Source organism: Stylophora pistillata, chromosome 10, assembly GCF_964205215.1.
Source record: "Stylophora pistillata chromosome 10, jaStyPist1.2, whole genome shotgun sequence".
Lineage (NCBI taxonomy): Eukaryota > Metazoa > Cnidaria > Anthozoa > Scleractinia > Pocilloporidae > Stylophora > Stylophora pistillata.
This window is the reverse complement of record NC_142528.1, coordinates 10,712,377-10,718,377: the sequence shown is the minus strand read 5'-3', so window position 1 is coordinate 10,718,377 and position 6,001 is coordinate 10,712,377. Positions and strand designations below refer to the sequence as shown.

Below are 6,001 nucleotides of genomic sequence, written 5' to 3'. Positions count from 1 at the left end.
AATATTAGCTGATGATAGCTAGTGAGGACAAAACAACGGGATACGGGGAGGGGGGACAAAACAACGGGATACGGGGAGGGGGACAAAACATCGGGATACGCGGAGGGGGGACAAAACAACGGGATACGGGGAGGGGGACAAAACAACGGAATACGGGGAGGGGGACAAAACAACGAGATACTGGGGAGAACAAAACAACGGGATACGGGGAGGGGGGACAAAACAACAGGATACGGGGAGGGGGAAAAACAACGGGATACAGGGACGGGGGACAAAACAACGGGATACGGGAAGGGGGGACAAAACAACGGGATACGGGGAGGGGGTGAGAAGCCGACGGGAGGAAGGAATTTTGAGTCACTCGAAACACTTCTAATTAGTAATCTAATTGGTAATTCTCCCTTTCGGTAAACTGCAAATAGGGTTATAAAATCTCTTATCATATGTCGATAATCGGTATTAGCTGATAAGTTTGTTATTTCATTTTAGCTGTCGGTTAGGTAATTTATTGTGTTGATGTTTAAAGAAGACGTTTGTTGATGATCACCTTGGGCCACGTACGCCGGGAGTCATTTGAAATTCTTTGAAAGATAACGCTAAGGAAATTCGTGTGCTTGACGCCTGGGAAAATGTCTCGTTAAATTGGAAGTTTCTGTACCACGATTGCTTTGGGATGAGGCTTCAGGATAAGTACTACGTCACGGTTGTTGAATCTCGAAAAAGTTCAACAGATTTTCTGATCATTTGCTATCCGTTCGATGTTTGGCATCCCAAGCTATCGCCGGTTTATAGATCCGTGGTTTACTTTTGCATCTCACTTGTTTGTCTTCTCAAGCAAATCGCTAAATATATTTTTAAGCTTCAGCTCTCTATTCAAACAGAAGCATATGTTCCTAATCTGGCGGCTGTTTTAATGCTAAATGAATCCAAACCGTGACGTAGACGTTTGTCATATAAATTAAATGGGAGCCCTTACAAAGCCACATACAGTATCCGCAGTCATCACCTCGACGCTTCTCAAGCTATTTTGCTAAACCATATTATTGAATTTTCATTTAGCTATTGGCTCAGTTTTCGCAAAGCTTCAATGCAAACATAAAGCTTTTAGTTTCTAGTGGGCTTAATGACTCCTAAAAAACGGGAATAAATTATTCTTTTAGTTCAACAAACGCGGATAGGTTGCAAGAAGACGTTGTGATCCCTAACACGCTGTGAACGCGAAATCGGCTAATCATATCCCTCCTTGTTATTCATCCTTAGTCGAATTGCGTCTTTAAATATTTTGTCTTTAATCAGTCATACGATATCTAAATATTGCTTTTTTACCAATTCTTATTTCGAAATCAAGCAACCTATTCGCCATTTTAATGTCAATAGTAGTAATTGCATTTGAATATTTTAAAAACAAACTTATCGTTGCAGTCATCAACACTACAAACTCAAAATATCTCGTCGCACGCTCTTTCGCAACCATTTCAAGTACGTTTAAGTGAAAACTCGGACTTTGCTCGTCTAGTTCCTTTTCATGGGAGCTTCTGACTTTTCTCCAAATTTTTTCCGATATCTATGACGTATAGCTAAGTATATTTTTTAAATTCTTGGAAAGGAATCAGGTCGGTAAATAAAACAACCGATATCGCTAAGTTTTGTCACCTGTGCGTTTCGCACTGAATTGCTTTGTAATTGTAAATGGACATATTGTTGTCTTCGAGTTTATCTCCTTTAGAAGATTTCGATCTCGAGTTAAATTTACTTTAACAAGGTTTTGGATATGCTATGCAACTATTACATCAGGACCTCAACAAGTTAAAGCAATCTAAAAGGTTTTATACCAATATATTATTTTCGTGATCGGAGTTGTGCTTTCTTTTCAAAAAGGTGAGAAAAAAAAATAAAACGTAATGTTTTGATACTTCAAACGTCAACATAATTCATATTTATCGGTTTGTATATTTTCACTTTAAAAGCCTCAAGTCGATAACTTATTATCATTTAGCGACTTATCGCCATACCTCTCTATCCGACTGTCGGTTCATATTTGCGCTCCACAATAACCAGTTGATTTTTCCGTGAAATTTGTCAAGAATCTGACGTTTCATTAGAAGTTCGGAATTCCTAGCAAGAGGTTTACGATACCAAGGAGTGACTCATGTACTACTGAGAAGACCTATGGTTTCGATAAGCCTTTAGGAAAGCTATGAGAAGCTTAAGTTAATGAAAATCACCTGCGGAACTTAGCGAATCCAACTTTCTCTAAGGTAGTCAAGAGGGATCAACGTTGCTTACTTTTGAACATTGCAAGCTAATATTTTAAGTACAGAGTCGAATCGAGATTCTCAGAGAACGAACAGAATTGTGTTTACAATTAGCTGTTTTTACAGACCCGCGGCGAAGCGGTATAACTATCTAAGGAACCAAAATAGGATAGAAAAAAGATTCTGGTGAGTTTTGCACTGATCTTAGGATTTACATTAGGAGCGCGGATATAATTATTCAACGATTTTAAAATTTCCTTCATTTTAGGCGCTGCTTCGAAAGAAGAATCTTACGACCTTGGCATAAATCATCTTACGGGCGGAAACACATCCAACTCTTAAGGTAAAGACGACTATAAATTTCAATGGAAGATATATTTGCGAACAGGAAGAAACAAACGAACACTCAAAGAAAGGCAGCAAGGTGTACCAAAATGCTCAAACTGGTGATAACAATTTATTTTCATGACTAGTTTTGATGTAGGCCTATCAAGCTCGCTGAAAGAGGCATTTTAGCTGCTCCTTTCTCCTGAATGAGCTGTGCCAGACTATTGCATGTGGTTCTTTAAATTCAGAGTTTTTCCACCAAAGCAGAGAGCGACACAACCTTCGCTCCCATCGGCCGTAAGAAGCCGAGCTGATTAATTCATAGTTAAAGATCTACCGCCAAAGGATAACGTACTACTTAAACGAATTTCCTTGGATTAAATTTATCGGTGTTAGCCCAACGAAACTTTTTTACCGCTAATAGGTCAGCATTTACCATTTTCAGAAATCACTTACCAATTAGATGAAAAAGAATCTTTACCCAAGCATTACCATTAGCCTTTGGAGAACATCGCCGAAACGTGTGCATCAAGACCCTCTTTCCCATGCAAATTACCCATTTAAGGCTTTTCATCTGAAACGTCAAAGCAAAATTGCTTTGACGAAAGCCGCAACGCTCTCCATCACGCTTTTGTACTCGTTAAGAAAACTCTGTACCATAAAGAAGTGTTCAAAGACATAAGGCACCAAATCGGGCCTTAGTCTCCAGGTAACGTTTGTGACAATACAGATTCCTGTAAATTCTCTTCTTTAGCGTGTTACTGCTAATATTCGGGCCAAGAGGAAGCTGTATAAGGTAGTTTCTTTGATTTCTTAGTTTTGCCCTGTTTTTTTTTTTTTTTTTAGTTCATTAATATCTTTTAGGGGAGTTTCAAGACTGAGTTACATACGTACCCTAGATCATGACTGTGGAGTCAATAATTTAGGTTTAAAATGTAAATACAAACTGGTGGTTTTTTTTTTTCGAATGTACACAGATGGAAGATGTTAATTTGAGTTCATCCTATTAAACAAAAGAAGGTCAACTCACAAAAATTCAAGGGTAGTGACAAGAATCAAAGCAGATTGATACCTTTCCCAATACGTAGGGTAACTTCATTTTACCTATTACCCCTCGACCCTTACTTAACACCGAGATATTTTTCTTAGACGGACCGACTTCGGCTGGCAAATGACTTGTTTATTTCCCACCCCCCGGTGAATTGATTTATAATGGATTTTTGTATACATAACAACTTTATTTGCTTAGACTTTGTGCTTCACGGCTGAAACCGTTGGCAAGTTGAAAAACGAAAAAAAAAAAAAAAAAAAAACTTTGCACGATCAGATCTGAGTAGCTTAGCGCTAAAGCCGCATGTTGAATTGATCGGATCAATCCTTTCGTTTCACTACTAAGATCTTATTAGTAATTCTCCTGAGTTTTAGTCCACAGTTTTGGAATTTTAAAGCTTTGAGGGTTAAAATTCCCTGCACATGTAGTATACACTTAAAATACTGGTCTACTTTTTTTGCCAAGAGGTCCTTTCACCTTTCATTGTGAGCAATCATTTGGCCAAAATCGGTCCCCTGAACAAAATTTTTCATCTAAGCTCTTGCCTTAGTTCACGCGAGCAACTTTCTTATGAGGCTTGTGATAAATATTTCATAAGATCATTACAAGGGGTGACATTTGTTTAAAAAAGCTGAAAAAAAAAACCAAAACAATACAAAACATCATCATTATTATTGAAAACAACAAGCTAATTGATGCAGTCGCGCCACTGGGTGCCTACAAAACCTAAAGCAGTCTGAGTTTTTCTCGTTGCCATGTTTCTACCAATAACGTAGCTCCATTTTCTGCCTTTAAAAGCACACACAACCCACAATTCCTTTATTCGCTCCGACGAAGGGCTAACGCTCGAAACGTCAGCTTTTGTAATCGTTACGGTGGCCAATTTACCATTTCAACTTTGTTGATATATCCAAATTATTTCGTTACTCCCACCGACGCAGCCCCAAACAGTTTCTTTCGAAACTATCAGCCTTTATTCATGAGTAGGATTGAACTGGCCCTTTTTACCAATCTTGAAAATTTCAATTTTTTGCCCTATCAACTGGTTTCTCTTCCCTGACTCTATAAACACCTTCTTGCAGTGTTGTATCTTGCACGAATTTCAATTTGGTCTAGGGATAAATTTCTTAGGTCCGATGATTCGCATGGCTTCGCTTTAATTTGTTTCCTCCCCTAATCCGAACGTCTGTCGGCAATTCTTTCATCTTGGAGTTAGAATAGGAAGAGAAACAAAAAGCATGTTAGCTTGATCTTACGTCCGACCTGATATGTTTACAAATTATAGTAGGAGCATAAATATAAAGCATGAATATAAATTAAATACAGGTAGGGTTTTTTATTCGCCAGCAATTTTTTTTATAGTTATCAGTAAACTATATGACAATATATAAATGGGAAGATAAAATAATAATAAAAAAAAAACGTTCGCTTCAAACCACATTTTTAGTGAGAGCACAGCAGAAGAGTGTAATAATGCTCTTCAGTTTGCACTATTCTGATAATACATTTTCTGAAATAACCAATCTCCTTTATCACAGCACGAGTTTACTGCTTAAAGAAAATGAGATGTGCAAGATATGGCGAGGAAATTAGTTAGTAGCAATTACTGAGAATTAGGTCAGGTTTAAAAGTCCAATGTTTGGATATTGATAAACATTTTTTTATGTTGTTAAACTGAAATAGACTTCTCTCGAATGCGAGAAAATCGATTGAAATTGCAAGAAAAATACCCCTTTTTGCTTACCTTCAAGGCCTGAATAAACTTACACACACATAAAAGGTCATAAAAGATTTCTCTACTGTTCTGACAGCGTTTTCCGCCCACATACTGTTTAGTTTATTTCTAAAATTATGATCAGTCACCATAAACGTAGATCATCCGTAACACCACATCGACTTTTATTGTTTACATTCTTCAAAGTTCTTTAAATGACACATGCCACATTCTGTGTCAGCAGAGGATCGCGCTATATCTCCATCAGTACGTTATGTATCAAAGTTTTAGTGTCTATTCATCCGGCGATTTAGCCCTACATTTAAGGCTAAATGAACCGCAAATTAATTATCATACCGAAGGCTATGTTTGACGTCAAGTCCGACACAGCGCGGGGTAACTGTATAAATTTTCAAACTGCTGCGAATTGTAACTACCGAATTACATCCTTTCATAATGTGCCAGCCTTTGACCGCACTCTGGGAGAATCATGATGCCATAGTACGAATCTACACTTTGAAGTGATTTATTAATATTACACTCCGAAGTTCTCCAAGTAAGTTTCCTTCGTATCATCAGTTAAGTTTTCTCTGTACGTAAGCAGAGTTATTCATTACGCAAGGACGAAGGAATTACTTAGCGATTTGTACTTGA

General features: G+C 37.8%; 1 protein-coding gene across 4 annotated transcripts in view; it reads left to right on the top strand.

The window, feature by feature from the left end:
* The first annotated feature begins 1,899 nt into the window (after positions 1-1,899).
* The window catches only part of LOC111321574 (atrial natriuretic peptide receptor 1), a 42,717-nt gene continuing 38,615 nt past the window's right edge, over positions 1,900-6,001 (top strand). For 2 of the 4 annotated variants that reach the window (XM_022924495.2, XM_022924494.2), the window contains exon 1: positions 5,594-5,903. The gene's annotated coding sequence lies outside the window, so the exon portion shown is untranslated. Of the gene's footprint in view, positions 2,442-2,523; positions 2,599-5,592; positions 5,904-6,001 lie in introns of those variants that run through there. The other 2 variants (XM_022924492.2, XM_088736900.1) reach the window with 2 other exon arrangements.